We start from the raw sequence: 20,632 nt of genomic DNA on the forward strand, positions 1-20,632 counted from the left end.
GAGAGGAGGTGTTAGAGGTCTTTTCAGGTGCACGAAAGCACATGCTCACACACGTACACTGACATGTGCAACACACACATACACACACACACACACACACACACACACACACAGACAAACAACCAAATGCAATCAGACTCGCATGTAAACACACACAAATGTACAAGCAGACACACACAAAAACAGGCCTAAACACACAGAGACATGTCAACCAAGTGGAACTAGGAGGGTCTTTCCTCTGACGGCCTTACAGAGAGCGGTGTGTGTCCTCATCCTGGGGCTAAGGCTTTGACTTTATATTCTGTGTGTGTGTGTGTGTGTGTGTGTGTGTGTGTGTTGTGCGTGGTTCAGAAAAGGGATTAACAGGGAAAGGGCGAGGCTGCGTCAGACTCATGAAACTAAATCTTAGGAGAAAGGACACACGTATGGGGTGTGGGGGGGGGCAGAGACAGACAGATGATGTCACATATCAGCGGTAGCTAAACCTCAGATAGTCCTTTATTCTTGAATAAACCCCGCAGGCGGAAAAACATGAAATTGGTACGAGACGCTCCAGCATATCCACGACATAAACAAGACCATTTCCACTTCTTCGCTTCGAGGCGAGGCAACAGAAAACCTCTCTCGTCCCTCCTTCTACATGGACTTTTTCCTCAAGTGCAACACACTCACACACACGTGCAGGTGTGCGCGAACACACAAACACACACACACACACACGTAGCCCTCATCAGCTCGGACCTCTTGAGGCCGGCTGAGGAAGAGCGTCCATCAGCAGTCTGTGGGAGAGATCAAATGAGCGACAATCCCTCCAATTCTGCGCCCGTGTCCCCAGGTATGAATTTATGGTTGTTAATGGTCACATCCTTATCTTTTAATTGGATGGAGAGCTTTCCAGAATATTCCTCTTTTTATTTTTTAGAGGGAGGCCGTATAATGAGAGGGAGAAATAACGTCCTCTGATTGACCTACAGCCCCTTCATGTTGTGCGGCGAGGACCTGTTGGCTGCTCTGGGCGTAGTCACAAACAACAGAGCTGTTCTTCTCATCGCTCCTGCTGAGACAAACACCTCCAGACAGGATGTGAGGAGGTCGCGTGGCGCCGCAACGACGCACCAATCACAGCCATGCACTGTGGGAGGGGAGAGGAGAGGGAGAGACGGGAGGCAGCAGGCTGAAGGTTGGGAGGAAGAGGAGAGGAGAGGAAGGAGGTTGCTAGGACAGGAGAGGAGATCCTCAGATGACACACACCACCCATCTCAGTAACAGTTTCTCTCCACAGGCAGTCAGGATGCTGAACAGCTGACGCACCCATATGCCCCTTACGTTGTTGTGTTACCTTGTACTTTTCCATATTGTGTATATAATGCATGGATTCTGTGTACATAGTCTATGTATAGGTGTGTACTGTTTTTTGGGATTGTTTGTCCTTGTGTGCTTTGTGTTAAGGCAGAGAAAGCCAGAGCACAAGAATTCCACTGTATTCAAATATGCATGACAATAAAGCTGAACTTGAACTTGAGAGGACAGTGAAGGATGTGTGTCCGACATTCTTGTGTAAGAAGTGGGGTTGTTGCGAAGCGTCTAGTGTGTTGGTGTAGTGTTGTGTGTCTGTCACGTCTCACTCTCAACCTTCACCACTGGCTAGCAGAAATGCGAACAGGAGAGCCGAGCACACGTCTCTCCCTGCCAGTACTCTTCTATACGGTACAGAATCCTGGACCCTAACAAACGCTATGGAGGAAAAAATACAAGCCTTTGAACGTAGAGCATATAGAAGAATGCTGCGCCATACACAGCGCACGTCACCAACACTGAAGTGCTGCACAGAGTTAAGGAAGCTATTGGTCACCATGATAGTTTACTGACAATGGTAAAACAAAAGGAAATTAAACTCCTTTGGGCCCATTTGCCAAACCGAAAGGACACTTGCAAAGGACATCCTGCAAGGCCTGGTAGAAGGGACTAGGAAGAGAGGGGGACCGAGACAAACCTGGGTAAACAACATTGGAGAATGGCTACAGGTGAGCGGAGGGGAGGCGGGGAGAGCTGCGATGGCTAGGGAATGGTGGAAGAGATTTGTTGAGGCATCAGCTGTGCTCCTACAACCTCCATAGGTTACGGAACTGATGATGATGATGGTGACTGTGGTGGGTACCATGTTTCAGGATGGGAGGTGCAGACACCAATGGAAGCTGGATGAAACTTCATCGTATAGTTTTCACATTACAAAGTCTTGCACCCATTTTGACATAATGCGTGCATTGTGTATGAATTACATGACATAAGACAACAATATCTTCAGTTATAAGATTTAGGTGCTTGCTCATTTTCCTCTGGAAAATAGGAAAAGGCAGGTGAAAGAGCACAAACAAAAAAAAAAGTGAACGCCCTTTCTGCAAGAAGATTGGTTCCCTCTTTGTGAAGTTGTGAGCCAATCAGATCCTGTCCAGATACTTTCCCAATTGACATTGAAATGGTGTTCGGGTAAAAACAAAGAAAGAAAAGGAGAGAGAATAAGAGACCAAGAATGAAAGCGAGAGCGAGAGAGAGAGAGAGAGAGAGAGAGAGAGAGAGAGAGAGAGAGAGAGAGAGAGAGAGAGAGAGAGAGATAAAGAGAGCATGACATACATGACAACACGTCTCTCCCCATTCACTACGAGATGGACTGAAGCACACCAGGAGCCCATCTGAGGTCTTATTAGTGAATTATTTTCATTTATTTTTCTAGACCTTTAATTTTTTCATTCATTCATCAGCAGACGCCCGTGGGTCTGAGTTCGACGTTCGCCCATAACTTTATTACGGTATACAGAGACTGGAGAGTGTCTCCAACCATGGTACAGATGACTGGTAGTGTTATGGAGCCCGACTCCATGGTCCAGATGGATGAAATAAACATTTAATAACGGGGGGCAGGGGGGGGGAATCATGGATTTCAGTTTTAATATATGTAATTAATAAATAATGGCAGAAACTGTAATCACATAATAATGATAATACATAAACCAAGACCTAAAACAATATATGAGTAAGAATTAAATAAAAATTCAGATTAAATCTACACAAAAAAAAAGATGTAATATACCGTGCAGGTTGAATTTAAAATTTTCAAATAGACTAATGTCCTGTCTTGTACATGCAGGCAGAGATATTCCCTTTAGATTCAACGGCCACTGAAACACCAGGCAGAGCGTAGTGTCTCCTCCAGATGTGCAGAGAGCGCCAGTGAGAGAGACTGCTTAATTATTGACCCAAACTTCAAAAGGCTTCTGAAAGACTGAATTACGATTTTAATTTCATTCCTGCACTGATGCCAGCTCTGGGGCTAGATAATGTTAATAACCAATGACTCTGTGTGTGTGTGTGTGTGTGTGTGTGTGTGTGTGTGTGTGTGTGTGTGTGTGCGGGGGGGTGGTATTGTGGCAGTCCAGACAAGATTAATTGTTGGGGATGTAAATTTCATTCGTCACGTGCAGATTGATGTCAATTTTAATTGAATTAAAACAATGTGAACCCTGGCCCTGCTTCGAGTCTGGGAGGACAGCTGATGAATAGTGATGAAGCCTGGTGGAGAGGACTTGAGAGAGGGAGGGGACCATGAGGTTAGGGGCGGTTAGAGAGAGAGAGAGGAGAGAGAGAGATTAGCTAATGATGGTTGACCCCGTGCTAACAAGATATCATGCTCCACCCAGTAATACTACCATTACACCATTTAAACTACCTCAGCTGCTGAGACAAAATTTTAAGCATTAATGTGTGACCATCACACTCGCGTCCCACAGCACGAGACGAGAATACGTGGCGCTTGACACTGGGTGGATGTCCTTGTTAAAACCCCCCATCCTACCAGTCGCCAGACCTTCTGCACACGTACAGAAGGAAACGGTAGCATGAAGATGTAAAGACACCATTCTGAAGACTGTCGTTTTCATCAAGGTCGCCAACAAACGCTGTCGTCCATTTCTGCTTGTGAGCGGCGGCCGGCACCAACAGACGCCCTACCTGCCTGCCTTCACGTTGGGCACTTGGCTGCCGTTAGGGAAACGTAAAACCTTTGGCACCAAATTATTTTTCCCGTGACAGCCATAGCAGATGGTAACCATTAAAATGAGCAACTGCAAAATGAATTCATGACTTGTGTATTCACTGATTAGTGGTTCTCTTAAATAATAGATGGTAAGTGCCAGGTGAGAGAACCATTTGTTTGCATAAAAATCTTTGGGGCTGTAACTTTAACGTTGTTAAGATAGATAAAAAAGGAGGAAAAGAAATGGTTTCCAAGGCTGAGATGTGTGTGTGTTTGTGGGCTATTTGTGTCTATCTATCCACCTGCCTGTATCTATCCATCCATCCATCCATCCGTCTGTCTGTTGTCTATCTATCCATCTGTCTGTCTGTTGTCTATCTATCCATCCGTCTGTCTGTCTATCTATTCATCTATCTATCCATCAATCCATCGGTCTGTCTATCCGTCTGTCCACCCTTTTGTCTATCTATCCATCGCTCTGTCTGTCTGTCTATCCAGTTGTCTGTCTGTCTATCTATCCATCTGTCTATCTATCCATTGATCTATCTATCTATCCATCCACCTGTCTGTGTGTCTGTCTATCTATCCATCCATCTATCTGTCTATCTATCAATCCACCTGTCTGTCTATCCATCCATCCGTCTGTCTGTTATCTATCTACCCATCTGTCTGTCTGTCTATCTATCTATCCATCTGTCTGTCTGTCTGTCTGTCTGTTCATCCAACTTTAAAATCTCTCCCTGAACTGACATTTTACCCTGTAAAGAGTACACCTGTCTCTCTTTATGTGCTTCTGGGCTGTGTGTGTGTGTGTGTGTGTGTGTGTGTGTGTGTGTGTGTGTGTGTGTGTGTGTTGTATCTCTGCTAATTGTTGAGTGTTTCTTTTAACCAAGTTTTATATATATATATATATACACACACACACACACACACACACACACACATATATATGTATATAAGATGGGTATATCTATAGATATAGATACATATGCAGGATATTTCCGTGTGTGTGTGTGTGTGTGTGTGTGTGTGTGTGTGTGTGTGTGTGTGTGTTCACGCACACCTGAGTGTCCATGTGTGACAGGGGGAGTCAGACAGAGCCAACTGGCGGTGTAACACGTATCTCAGGTGTAACTTTGCCAGCCGGTCCCTCAGGATGTGCGACTGATGCTCAGTACTCAGTGATCGGGGCCACGCGGCGGTACACTGCAGACAGTACAGACTAATGTGTGTTATCACACAGCCAGACCCCGTCTGAGAGCTACAGAGCAAACCAATCTCGTTTTCTCACCTCATACCTCTCATCTTGCTCCAGCCATTTCTCTCCCTCTCTGCTCTCTGGGATACTATCACATCTAATCGCTCCCCCCTCCGACCATCTGTCCATCCTCAGCCCAATAGACAGACACAGGGAAAAGACAGAGGTGTGGATGTCTTGCTCCTCAGCTCCTCTTTGCTTGTATCTCCAGCGAGGACTACGGTCTCACACGCGCACGCACATTGTCATCATCATCGACGGTCACTCGGGGTCGAGTATGACTGTCCTCCTTCTAAGTCCTTGCAGGAGGACGCCTGTGCGTGACAGCTTTTTACGTGGAGTGGCTGATGCGCCTGCAGCCACCACGCGGTGCTTGGCAGGGGGTGGCCAGAGTCCACTGGCATGGAGAACCAAGACGATCGGGGACCACCCTCTGATGCAGCCTTCACCCGCCTTACTGGCATTGTCTTCCGCCAGATCAGCCGTTGAGGTCTTTGTTGGATCGCGCTACGTCTGGAACCTCCCGCTTGATCTATCTGTCTTGGGTGTCCCTACCAGGAGCCAAGCTCCGGACGCCATAGCTCTTGGGATCATCAGTACATGCAAGCTTCTCCACCACGACAAGTTGGCGATCCAGGAGAAGACACACACACACACACACACACACACACACACACACACACACACACACACACACACAAGCCACAGAAGTGTCCATGTGTCATGTGTGTCCCTTGTTCAGTCACACATACAAACATATGTATGCATGCTATAACATTTTATATGGTTGTGAAGAGGGTGCATACAGCTGAAGGTGACCCTGCTGCAATGGAGGACCTGTAAGGAGCCTTTTACTGCAATGAGGGAACGTCCTGGATCACCTACCTGTATCTTACTTCCTTGCACGGACACACGCACACACGTGCACGCACACATGTGCGCGCACACACACACACGTATATGTTTTCTTATATCAAACTTGAACTCTCATCTAGGAGGAAAGGACAGTCAGGTTACAGAAGAGGCATGATGAATTTATCTTAAAGTGGCCACATCATGCTCATTCCAGCTCTGTATTCTTATTCTGGAGCTCCACTAGAATAGCTTTACATGATTCACAGTTCCAAAAAAAAAACTTTATTTATCTTATACTGGCTGGCCCATTCTGCAGCCCCTCAGTTCATCCTCTGTCTGAAACAAGTCCTTTTGACTCGTTTTAGCTCTCTTAAACCCCCCCCCCCAAGCCCGCTGGTTGCTTCTGATTGGCCAACTTCCGGAAGACTGCCTGGAGGAAGCAGTCGGTGCTTTTAGCACCGCCTCCTCCTCAGGGGGAAACGGAGTTCGACGGTGAAACAGAGTTCAATACAACACTGGTGTAGGAGGTTCGTAAATAAACTGTACACCTACTAAGTAGCATATTTTCTCATTCCTGAGAACCTCTCAAATCCATCCCTACATGTTTGAGCCCAAATACAATCTGGAATATGAGAGTGGACAGCACAAACAAGTAAATATTAAGCTCATTGCCTGTTTCTGTGTGACAGGCTAACGGTGGATTTAGTCTTTCAATCGCAAGACGTATATAAAAGTGTTGACATGTCTGCCCCTGTTAATCGGTGCACATGTGGGAAATGCGCTGAAATGCCGAATGAAGTGGGAAACGTCTGCTGTCAGGAAATAACAAAGGTTACGTAGCTAGTAAAATGTTATCTGCTGTCGCGACACGACTGTGTAGTCTCTCCCTGCATCACTGGTTACTTGTATGCTGGAGTAGGTTAAATGCTTTAATACTACTCAAGTAGACCGTTTTGTGAGACTGTGTACATACATTTACCAAGAAGATCGTAGTTTGACAAGATTTTGGCTCGGAATATCTTCACTTAAGCATAACTGCTTTTGGTATTATAAAAATTATAGTTGATTGCTTATTACTTGAAAAAATTCGTGTTTGGGGGATGGTGGCATTTATCCTCGGCGGTTGTGAAAATAATGCTGCAATTTTGAGTGGATTTTGTTGAAATAAAGGCATGTAATCTGACTGCTAAGTGCGTGATTGTATGTTTTGAGCAAACCGCCGTTCGCTGCCTAAATAACTTTAGCTACAAAGTACAAGCCCATCATCTGCACTGACACTGTACTCAGAAGCCATTTGGCGCAATTATCAATACAAGACAAACATTTCAGTGATTTAAAGTTAAAGCATGCACTTCTGACTCCACAACACGGCCCATTACAGATGGAACAGCCCCGACTTTTAGCACTAGCCTAGCCAAACTGTATCCAGTGTTGTCTGGGGCTTTTTTCTTTAGGAACAAATCGAAAATCCAGCATTGAACTGTGCCTGGTTCAGGAAGCAGTCCTCGGTAAAATAGCGGGAACACAACAAAAGGTCGGGGTTGTACTGCTGAGGAATAGCGGTACAAAGGAACCTTAACCACTGATTCTTCACTTCGTCTTCCTTTGGAAGTCCACACAAAGGGAATTTGCCTTCGCACTGAAGGAAAGGCCGTCTTCTCGACATTGTGATACATGCCAACAAAACTCCCTGGTGTTGCACCAAAATTTTTGACCCATCCGCTCTACCGAACTTTGATGGCGGGCCAAACAAGCCGCTAGGCGGGCATTATGAAAATGTGCTACATAATGACATAGATAAGTAACGGAAGAAAACACTGGACTAAAAATGAAGCATTTCAGGCAGTGTTTTCTGTCAGAGAGAATTACTAGCTTTGGCATGGACTTTGGGCTTTGTAACTCTGCAGATGTGTTGCATGCGCATAACACTAAAGGAAAGGGAAAAACCCAAAAAGCACGACATGACCTCTTTAAATGTAATCGGGCCTGCTGAGGATGTGTGAAAACCAGCCCACATGCAAACAGTGTTAAGAGATAGAAAATATAAAAAACCACGTAGTCAGAAAGACACACAAAATCCCTTTCACTTCCGCCTTCTCCTTCTCATCTTACCATTCTGCAGTGAAGAACCGTGTGTGTAAATTGAACCATATTTGTTTCTACAGTATGTCACAGCACATAAAGCCTCTCTCGCAGACATCTTCCCTTTTCAACATGGATAATATTGTGCATCAGGCAGAGGATCCTTCCATTCCTCTCCATTTCCTTTTTGCCCTCTCCACCTCAAATTCGCTGTGCCAAATGTACATTCACATTGACCATAACCTCAATCTTCATGCTTGCCGGCTGCACCAAGCACTCGGGCAGACATTTCTATGGTGAGGGGCTGCAGACTGAGTTATAATGAGAGCAATAGATAGGACCCTATGCCTCGGGCATCCATCATATCAAACGACTCCATTACAGTAAGTCAGACAGAGGCGAACGGTAATGTGCACTGTGATAAACACTGGGATAATGGTCTGTTTAGAGTCCTGGACACACTGTTTCTGCTGGAAACCACTGGTGGGGAATACAGATAAGATACTTGAGCATTCAATTTCCTTCTCCCTCTGTCTCCCTCTCTTTCTAGCAATCGGTTATCAGCCGCTTTTACTCTGTCGTTCTCTCTATCCTTTTTCTGTCTCTCTCTCTCGCTGTTAGTGCAATATATTCCTCCTTACAGTGCACAGACAGCCGCATACATCAACTGTACGAGACTTTTATCTGGCATTATAGTGTTACTGCATTATCAACAATGCGCCAGAATGGGGCCAGGGAGAACCATAGAAGTGAATAGGAATGATCCAGACATGCTATCAAAAACCCAGGACATCACACTAGACAGTCAGAGGCTACACACGCATCGCATCATGCAAATGCAAAAATGCAAGCAAGTGGGCGTGCAGGGTTTATATGTATGTATCTTGGATAGACCCCATAATACATCTTTGACATGAACACAGCCACGAGAGGTGCTTGATCATACAGTCATAACTGTGCACAAAAATGATTTGGCTGACAGGCCCATTAGTAGGAAAGATACACACACACACACACAAGGACAGAAAACCAGTGTTCTTCCTGCCGTTACAAGACTTTTGTGCAGTGCCTGTCGATTGAATGGGAAATGTGAAAAAAAAAAAGTAATATGCAGCACTAAAGCTAAAAAAAATCGACCTAATAAAAAGGTTTTGCCTGTCAGCCTGCGGATGTGCAGCCTCCTAGGCCGATCCTTGCATGAAGTTGACCAAGTCTAATATGAACTTGCACTTTCCAAAAAGAAAAGATTTGCCATGCGACCATTTTGGTCTGACCCTGACCCTGTCTTTATTTTCATAATATAATAAAGCTGGGTAAACCGTTCATGGTCCCGCATGCGCCACTCACATCTACAGTTGACTCAGATCTTGGAATGACAAGAATATGTATCACTTCCTGTTTTGGCTGCAACCTAGAGGACGTTGTCCTTTTATAACGTTCATAGATTTTGGATTATCAAAATTCTTCTAATAACTTTTGATCATGTCACTGTGAGTCGCGCATACGCATGCATGTGCATGGTTGACTTAGATCAGGCAGCGACACAGAGCAGCGTTGGTCGAGCAAGCTTGAGAGTGAATGAAGAGAGGGAGCAGCGACAGCGAGAACAAATGTTTTGCGAAGGTTTTGAATCACTGCAACCATGAGCGGTCCTTCATCATTTAGTCATAACTGTGCACAAACAATTTAAGACTGATAGGTCCAATAGTTTGCAAGATCACCCGTGGACACACACACACATGCACGTGTGTGAATGCCTAGCGAGGATAAAAAACTAAAGAAAACCAACCTGACCGCGCTTCATCCCCGCCGCCCCCCCCCCCAGAGGAGCACGGGGAAGCAGCCTACCTGCTGTTGCCATGAAAAAATGATAAGAAAACACAAGAAGGCACTCTCTTTACAAATGGGATGTTGCGGTTAAGATTTATGGAGGGATGGGAGAGAACAAAATCTTTTTTTTTTCTTCAACACTTTCCACTGCCTTTTTGTTGTCGACGCACATACACTTGCCACACACACGGTACCGCTCTGTGGATCTGCATCTCACGGTGAGATAAGAGTATTTAAATACACTCTGATGCAAACTGGAGAGAGCGGAATGCTGAAGGCATGGAGCTAATGTTCTTATTCTGCATTTATTTTTATTCAGCCGCGGGGCCGCAGTGTTCAGTTAAGGGTCTTGAGGATCAGTCGGCTTGGGGTGAGTCTCTGGTATCACCCACATTTAAAGGGAAATTTTGGCGATTTCTATTATTGTATTAATCTTAGGGTTGACATCTCTATAATGTACGGAATACTTACCAATGTTGTCTGCATCGCCGCTGCCCTCTGGAGCAACCTGGCTTACTACTGACACCAGTGACATCAGCGGATGTCACTTACTAGACATGCAGATTATTAGTGGCAAGTAACTTTCAGCTTTGCAACCATACTTCCATACATACTTTGCAACCAGGCTTCCGCTTCCAGTGTGGGAAGATGGCGCCGCGAATTCACGTTTGCAGCGGCCTCACCCAGTATCGCGTGGGACAGCGGCGGCGCGAACTTACGTTGGCAGCGGCCTCACCCAGTACCGTCCATGCAGTGTCTTAGTCCACATCTAAGTTTGTGTCTTCGTTTGATGGCTGGGAGAGCTGGCGCTGGATCGGCTGGGAGAGCTTGGTCTGCTGCATCTTGTGGGCCCAGGGACCACGGTCCTGCCTGGAGCTGCGCACAAAGAGGAAACACTGAGGGCAGTCTGACAGGACGTGGAAGCGGGGCAGGCTAAGCTAACTGCTAGCCCATGCAGACTGGCAGTTCCAATAACACCGACGGCGGTCTGGTGGCGGCCTCGCCTAGCGTTGACTGCGTTTTTGGTGTCGTTGTGTGGAGTGCAGAGAGGTGTGTCGAAGGTGTCTGGCTCGGAGAGCTGGCGTTAGATCGGCTGGGGGAGCCTGGTCTGCTGCGTCCGGTGGGCCCAGGGACCACGGCCCTGCCTGGAGCTGTGTCTGAGGAGGAAACACCAAGGGCGGTCTGACAGGACGTGGAAGCGTGCAGGTTGAGCTAACTGCTAGCCCATGCAGACCGACAGTTCTGACAGTCATCCTGACATTCGCTCTCTTGGACAGTGAAAATTTCTTTTTGGGATATGTTGGACATATGTATTTTTGTAGTTTTTTTTTTGTAGTTTGGATATATGTGTTCTTGTAGTTTGGATGTGTTTTTGTCGTTGTGTTGCACTGCTTCGGGCTGGGGGAAATGATATTTTCATTTCATGCACTTGTGTACATGAAATGAAATAATAATAAATGTTACTGATAAATAAATGTTACTGATAAATAAATTTTCCTGATTCCTGACACTCCCCCCAGAACCAAAACCTTTTGTTTACTGGATGCTGCCCGGTGGGTCATGGGTATATCATGACCCACTGGGCAGCATCTGGTGGGTCATACTATACCCATGACCCATGATATACCCGCTGTTGCCTTTGGCATGATTTATGGTCAGAACTACGGTGGTATTTACCACTAATATTCTGCATGTCCAGTAAGTGCTAGTGGTCTGTCTAGTCTTCTGAAGCTATAATCACTTCAGTACAACTAATTTTAACAGAGAAAATGACATTCTCCGCTGACGTCACAGGTGTCAGAAGTAAGCCCGGTTACCACAGCAGGCTACGGCGATGCAAACAACATTGACAAGTATTGCGTCCATTACAGAAATGTCAACCCCAAGATTAATGCATGGACTTGAAGTTGGAAATTGGCACAATTTCCCTTTAACCTTGATTACAATGCTGACCTCCCCAGTGGTCTCTAATGGAGCCAGTTACATGACACAGTGGGGTTAGAGACGAGGGGGAACACACACACACACACACACACACATAGAAGCAGGGTCTCAGCACTGGGGCCGTCTGTGTTGCGCTGTATTTAAGACCAGTTAAACTTAATGACCTCCTTCATCCTCCTGGCCTATCAAATAAACTACAACATTATCCCTGGGTTCTCAGATGTAGTTTGGCCTTTTATGCTTGCCGTCCAGGCAGCGCCAACCTTAACAGGATGTGATAAAATGTGGATAATCACCCGCCCACTTGAGGGGATGATGGTGTAGGTTTATTAAGAGAAATGGGCCTTTTGTCAGAATGAGCTAATCTGACTCTAACAGGACACAGAGGAGGGATGCTGGTGGCATCACATCGTATCACAGCAACATGTCGAGGCTCTGCAGGCTTATTTAAAGTTAGGTAAAAACGTGGTAAAATTTCAGGTAGGGGGATAACCACGACATGAATTAATCCATGTCAATGATTGGAAAAAAAATGAGCTCACTCAACAAAGATATCCATGTGTGAAAGTCAGCTTTGAGCAGAATCCCCTCATCATGGATGATTTCATGATTTCGTGAATGTCCATGTTGGGAGGATGGACCGCTTCAGATGAAGAACCTGCTGATCATGTGACTAAATTCTATTCTCAGCTCATGTTTTTCACAATTTATCGCATTTCTTTTTAATCAAATTAAATGTTTATCCACCTGAAGCGAGCACATAAACTTTTATGTGAATTCAGGTTGCCATTCCCACCAAGCCTTTTTTTTTTATTTGTAACGTCAAAATTCACATGGAAAAAGCTGGATAGAAATGCGGATATAGTTAGCTTTATTTGGGAAATAAGCGGCAACAGTAGAAGAAGAGGGATTCTCGTTCCACCTCCTCTGCCAGAATAAAACACTGGATGAGAGAAAATAAAATTACTTCCTGTCTTTGCAGAAGTCATTGACATCCCATTACAGAGAACATGGATGAAGGCACCTGAGGCGGTTGTATCAGTGCGTGTTTGTGTGTGTGTGTGTGTGTGTGTGTGTGTGTGTGTGCGCGCGCGCATGAGCATGATGTAAATAGGATGGAGGAGAGACGGCGTGGTCGGTTGATGGAAATGTAATTCCACCTGCCGTGTTGTTTCTGGATATGAGCCGGGCATGGTACCTGTCAGCCACGAGAGGAAGGAACATTAACATCAGATAAACCTGGTGGAGGAAGAGCGCCTCCGAACAAACAGCACAGTAAAGACTCTGCTGGGCTCTGGCAAATAAGCAACAAAACAAGGAAACAACGATAAGAAGGTACCGAGTGAAAATAAGGAGAAAAATACTCAACAGAAGTAAAAGACAAAATGTCGGTCACCCTTTAATTTACAGGCCATTCACTATGCAGAAATACTGAGTGATGTAGGAATAATACAGGGTTTTATCTCCATGTCAAGTTTGCTCCCTTGTCATTATAATGTGATGTTAAACATAGTCTTCATCAAACCCTGTAGGGGATAAATATAAATCACATTGTACCAAACAACTATTTATAATCCTTCGTGTCACAGGGATAAATAGTAGTTCTCAGGTATAGTTGAACGTAAGGTGAATATTGAATGTGGTTCTGTTTTTTCTATGGTTATTATGGTTATAGCATTCAATATTCACCTATATATTAAACTTTAACAGATAATCAGTATTTATCCCTGAGACCCATTTTTACGCAATTGTTATTCAGTAATTACCGCTCATCATAGTACAATTACATCTGTTTTAGAGAAGCGCCGATCCACTTTATTTCAATTCCTATCTGATTCTGATACCTGCCGATACCACAGCGCTTTTTTCTTAAATACTATTATTATTATTGTTGTTGTTGTTGTTATGTGTAAGCTTACATGAGGCTGTAGTAAACCACACAGCACTTCTTATTAAAAGAGCAAAGAATATACAATAATGCATCAAATTTAAATTTATTCCAAAGCAATTGATTTGAACTGCAGTTTAAACAGGCTTCACCTACCAACAGGCGTAGGGGTGCAGGTTGCTATGGCAACCCCTTTAATGTGTTAATTGACTTAGATTCAAACTGTGCGTTTTTCCTCTCTGAATTACCCAAAATAACTTTTTTTTTACAAAAAGACCTATCCTGTAGTCATTTCACATTGAAATTAAAATTTATATTTTTTGTTGGTGAAAGACTTAAAACAAAACTGACTAAGTGGTGATCTGTAAAACCAACTGGAAATATGTTGATCCTGGTGTTAAGGTGGTTATAGACTACTTTTTTGTCTTAACTTATCATTATGAAGTAAATGTTGATCTCACATTGTAATGGCGATAGAATAATGACACCACTGGTTTTCCGACTGGCTCCTTACAAGCCTCGCTTTCACAATGCAGTTCTGTCTGCCACTAGGTATGATCTTGCGGGAAAAACGAAGGCTCGATTTACAGCACAAAGGAAGTGTGTCAACCACTGCACAATCAAAACGGGAAGAGGGTAACCCTTTTGTTTTTCTCTGGTAGCCATCCCCAGTAGCGGAAATGGTGGCCGGTGGAACAACGGAAGTGGCAGTGAAAACTACCCAGCAAGAGGAAAAAGTACCCCGTTGACAGAGGAGGTAAAGAAGGCGAAGTGGAAGAGTGACAGAAACGAGGTAAAACAAGCGTGAACCTTAAGACGGGCATTCACTTGATAGAGAGAGCTCCGATGTTGTATCGAACTCTGTTTCCCCCATTAAGATCTATTTCTCCATAGCCAGATGAAAGCGTTCGCATGGAAACAGGCTAGTTATCGGTTACGATGAGGTTAAGGTTAGCGTTAGGTTAAGCTTAGGTTGAGGTTAGGTTAAAGAGAGACTGACATGCCCTTTCTGAACACATTTTTTAACATTGGGAGTTTGAATCATAACCGAAAATAGGTGTGGTTTTATGAATTCAAAGCTATTGGCTACTGTCTTCCTGACGTCACTACGCTACCTATACCACTCATATTGCTCGTGTCTGCCGACATGATAACTCATCGATAAACGTCGATTAGTATCACAATTCGGTGAGTATTTTGACTTCATAACTCAAACTCTGTTACAAACAGCATTAGCACAGAGGTACGTGGATATTAAGTTTTTATTTCAGGGTTTTAAACGTGAGCGGTAGCACGGTGACATTTGACATGGATCCAGTTATCCACAGCTGTCATATGTAGTATAGAGGGCCGTGTAACCCTATATGCAAATTGACTGGTGTCCACCGGCACAATTTGTCATTGGACACCATCTACAGTCAATCACAGATCTCTGTCGAGTGGCCACAGACATGCTGTTTCGGCCACTGAATTTCTCCGTGGTCACATTCCAACTAGAAATATAGCCTATCAATAGGAATTTTCAGATTTTGATGTCAGTATCACTTTAAGGTTAATCAAGTGTCCCGGTGTTGTGTCGAACTCTGGCTGGGGGGGGGGGGGGGCAGATTTCGATGGGGAAACAAGAGTTGGATACAACACCCAGGACTTTGAGAGGGTTCTAAACCAACGTTCAGTTGGCATTCTTTCCACTGGATCAGTAACTAACACAACCTGCCTACTTATTAATACTACCAGATGTTTTACTCTGCCTTTATCATAGCACTGAGATTGGGTTTTCTAGTTCAAATTGGGATTCCTACAGTTGTTTCATGCTTGGACGGTACCCAGGCTGCTAATGAACAGAAAATGATCCGGTTGTCTTTGTAAACAACAATACCACTTGGAAATGCAAGGGGGGGGGGGTTTGAAAAGTTGCCTACTGCTGCTTTAAGGTGTCTGGTGATATACACCCCGCACCACTGACCCTGTTCTCTGAAACCTTTACCCATGTGTACTGTCCACTGTTTGAAGTTTTTAATCCTCCAAGCATCAATTAAATCAAATTGTGACAATAACCTGGATAAAGTGATGGAAGATTGTAAATGTGGTTCCTCACTTGTCCTGTCCCTTGCCGGCTCCTGCCCGGGCTCGGCTGCAGCGGCTGTCCGGGAGGTTATGCATGCAGCAGCACAACTAACTGCATGCACACCAGGTCCCTCTGATACAATTACGTCATCTATGGCCATTTTATCTTTCTCCAAATTACCATGGAGTCGAGGAGACTTCAGGTTTATATTTTATGAGGTTTCACTTGCTTCCCCATGGCCATCGGCCTTGTTAGTTAGCCCCCGCTAGTCCTCCTGCTTCAGGCACCTGGATGGCGGCTTCCACAGCCTCCACTTCCTGCTCTCTATACGGGCAAGCAAAGCACTTGTGTTCCACGTCCCTGCATTCAAAACACTTCAAAGAACCTGTACTTAATATACCATTTTGGCTATGGGCTTAAAATTGCATTATTACATATTTCTAATCAATAAAAACATCCGATTATGGAATGTGGATTGGTAATGTCAGCCTGACATTCATTCATTCATCCATCATCAGCCACTTCCCTGGGGTCAGGTCGTGGTGGCAGCAAGCTTAGTAGGGCAATCCAGACGTCCCTCTCCCCAGCAATGCCCTCCAGCTCCCCCTGGGGGATCCCAAGGTGTTCCCAGGTCAGACTGGACATGTAGTCCCTCCAACGAGTTCTGGGTCTACCCCAGGGTCTCCTCCCAGTTGGACATGCCCGGAAAACCTCCAAAGGAAGGCGCCCAGCAGAAATCCTAATCAGATGCCTGAACCACCTCAACTGGCTCCTTTTGACATGAAGGAGCAGCGGCTCTACTCCGAGCTCCCTCTGGATGTCTGAGCTCTTCACCCTAAGGCTGAGCCCAGACACCCTATGGAGGAAACTAATTTCAGCTGCTTGTATCCCCGATCTTACCCTTTCGGTCACTACCCAAAGCTCATGATCATAGGTGAGAGTTGGAACGAAGATTGACAATAGAGATTTGCCTTCTGGCTGAGCTCCCTCTTTACCACAAGGGTCTGGTACAATGTCCAGACCCTTGGTGCAGCATCAGCATTACTGCTGATGCTGCACCAATCCGCCTGTCAATCTCCCGCTCCATCCTGCCCTCATTCGTGAACAAGACACCGAGATACTTAAACTCCTTCACTTGAGGCAACAACTCATCCCCAACCCGGAGGGAGCAATCCACCATTTTCCGGTAGAGAACCATGGTCTTAGACTTGGAGGTGCTGACTCTCATCCCGGCCATTTCACACTCAGCTGCAAACCGTCAGTCTGACATCTGACGAGTAAATTACATCACTATCGGCACCCGATACCAAGATCGGATCTGATCGGTCCCAATTCTAATGTGTTTCACTTGTACATTACTAAGATATTCCTGCATCATGAATGTCCCATAATTTAAAGGGTTAACAAAATGTTCCTTTCTTTCTTTCTTTCTTTCTTTCTTTCTTTCTTTCTTTCTTTCTTTCTTTCTTTCTTTCTTTCTTTCTTTCTTTCTTTCTTTCTTTCTTTCTTTCTTTCTTTCTTTCTTTCTTTCTTTCATGCCAACTCCTTGCCTCGTTTCTTTCATTCTCCCTCCCAGTCTTAATTCTTAAATGTCCCATAGCCCTGTTGGGTATTTAACTCTGAAACCCCTTTGCTCTGTCAGGCCTATTTGACATTAGCAGTACTTTCATTATTGGCAGACAACATTGTGGGATGATGTAGAGAAACAACATGGCGATCAGAATTACACCTTCATCACCAAAATGGTCTCTGGACCATTCTCTCTCTCTCTCTTTCTCCCCTCTCGCCACACTCCTTCTGTCCTTCTCTCCATGTCATCGGTGTGGACTGTGTATATTTATAACCCCATAAAGTTTTTATGGCCTCTGCCATTACAGTACATGGAGGTCATGCTGACATCCTAACAAACACGTTGGAAACCGCCAAAGTACATACTGCACACGTGCACATCCACCCCGGCCTCTGTTCACCAAGCATAAAAAATGAATAGGGAAACATGCCAAATGAACACAGCATATTTACCACCAGTATGTATAATGGGTTGGCCAAAATGTAAAATAATGTATGATAAAAGACAAAAAGAAAGAGAAATCCTCATGCATTCTGCAGAAAAACATGGCCGATATAATTTCCTCTTAACAACATTTGTCAGTGGATCTTAGTGCAAACTACTTCAACATATATTACTCCTCTCCCTCCGTTCATGGGAAACAACCTGCTCCCCACATCTCTCCATCCCAACACATGATGTTCAAACCATCCTGTGGTTTCTATTTAAACCTGACATGCTAACCAACCCTCCCTGTCACCTGCACCACCTTCCCACCAGACTGTATCCACAGAAGTCTGTGGGGTGAGCTGAGATTTAGTATGTGTGTGTGTGTGTGTGTGGGGGGGGTACCATTTCAGTTTTCTTCAAACATATCATATTTGAGCAGACCATAATGATGGATGGATTGCATTTATATAGCGCTTTTCTGGCTGCAACAGTGCTTGATGATCACAGCAGCATCTCCCCCTTACATTAATTATAGTTATTATCTCAAATCAGCAAAGCAAAGGAGTAATAGACAGTTATGTTTGAAAATTAGCATTCAAGAGGCATCTGGGTGGCGCAGCGGTCTATTCCGTTGCCTACCAACACAGGGATTGGTGGTTCGAATCCCCGTGTTACCTCCGGCTTGGTCTGGCGTCCCGACATACACAATTGGCCGTGTCTGCGGGTGGGAAGCCAGATGTGGATATGTGTCCTGGTCGCTGCACTAGCGCCTCCTCTGGTCGGTTGGTGCACTTGTTCAGCAAATTAACAGTAACCATTCGGGTACCAAATGGCAGTAGGTTTGTCCCAGGACTCATCCAGAGGCTTGGGTTAAAAAAACTTGAGATGCCGTGCTGTCAAACCCTTGAATGTTTTGACTGGAGGACAAACTTTCCTCCAGTGTCTACCATGTTCAGCTGCGGGACCGAATCACAACACCTATTTGAATGGACAACAACATGCCAGCTAAACAGCCGAATAGAGGCGAAAATCATTTTAGGAAGTTGTGCACCAACATCCTATTGTGGAGTCTGGTTTTCTTCATTAAAAATATTGTTACAGGGAGGCATCCGGGTGGCGTGGCATTCCGTTGCCTACCAACACGGGGGTCGCCAGTTCGAATCCCTGTGTTACCTCCGGCTTGGTCGGGTGTCCCTACAGACACAATAGGCCGTGTCTGCGGTTGGGAAGCCAGATGTGGGTACGGGTCCTGGTCGCTGTACTAGCGCCTCCTCTGGTTGGTCGGGGCTCCTGCTCGGGGAGGAAGGGGAACTGTGGGAAATAGTGTGATCCTCCAGCGCGCAACGTCCCCCTGGCAAAACTCCTCACTGTCAGGTGAAAAGAAGTGGCTGGCGACTCCACATGTATCGGAGGGGGCATGTGGTAGTCTGCAGCCCTCCCCGGATCAGCAGAAGTGGGTGGAGCAAAGACTGGGGATGGCTTGGAAGAGTGAGGTAATTGGCATGGTACAATTGGGTAGAAAAAGGGGGGAGAAAATAAATAAACATAATATAATATTGTTACAAATCAATTTGTGTGTCCCCTGGTTGAACTTTTGGTCTGCACACAAAATGTGCTTTGTATATTTTGTGCACTGGTTAATCACGTTAATCTGCAATTTTTTTTCTCCTGTTTGGTCCCAAGGTGTCAATAAATGTCCTCATCCGGTCTCATATGATATAAAATGGAGCAGAGCCTGCAAGCCCAAAGTACATGTACACACAGCGTTCTCTGATGATGGAAACGATGATAAAATGAGATCCCGGGTATGTCTCCCGTATCTGCCTCGTAGTTATTGAGCCCCACCGGGGATAAAATGCTAGCCATCAATCGCGGTGGGCAGCCAATCCAGGAAGCCGTGCCTCTGAGATCACAACCCAGCCTTATTCATAGAGGTCCACGCTGAGGGTGAGAGATACATCTTCCTGTTTGATCCCAGCCAGATAGGAAGTGGGATGTGTACTTTACAGCCCTATCACCACCGCATCTCACAAGAGCAATGAGCAGACGCACAAATAAACACAAATCACACACTCACACACACACACACACACACACACACACACACACTGCTGTGAGTGTACGTCCACACCAACACAGTAAAATTTGAAAACACATCTTTTTCTCTCCATTTTGGCCTTCCAGCCACACTAATCCGGCGTTTTAGACTGCCAAAAATGAATCCACCCCCTCTGCTGATCCGGGGAGGGCTGCAGACTACCACATGCCTCCTCCGATTCATGTGGAGTTGCCAGCCGCTTCTTTTCACCTGAAAGTGAAGAGTTTCGCCAGGGGAACGTAGTGCGTGGGAGGATCACGCTATTCCCCCCAGTTCCCCCTTCGCCCTGAACAGGCGCCGCGACAGACCAGAGGAGGCGCTAGTGTAGCGACCAGGACACACACACACACATGCGGCTTCCCACCCGCAGACACGGCCAATTTTGTCTGTAGGGACGCCCGACCAAGCAACACCGGGATTCGAACCAACAATCCCCGTGTTGGTAGCCAACAGAATAGACCGCTACTTCTACCCGTTTTTGCCATGAAAACAGCATTTCAAATTTCTCCTGGTTAGTATGGACTCACGCTAAGATTGAGTCGTTGACTTTACTAATAAAACCCCATTATCTTCTCTAATG

General features: G+C 45.4%; 1 protein-coding gene across 1 annotated transcript in view; it reads right to left on the reverse strand.

Moving 5' to 3' along the window:
* il1rapl1a (interleukin 1 receptor accessory protein-like 1a) overlaps nucleotides 1–20,632 on the reverse strand; it is a 164,335-nt gene that overhangs the window by 114,931 nt on the left and 28,772 nt on the right. The gene's annotated exons all lie outside the window — the stretch shown is intronic.

This window comes from Lampris incognitus, chromosome 11, assembly GCF_029633865.1.
Source record: "Lampris incognitus isolate fLamInc1 chromosome 11, fLamInc1.hap2, whole genome shotgun sequence".
In the NCBI taxonomy this organism is placed as follows: domain Eukaryota; kingdom Metazoa; phylum Chordata; class Actinopteri; order Lampriformes; family Lampridae; genus Lampris; species Lampris incognitus.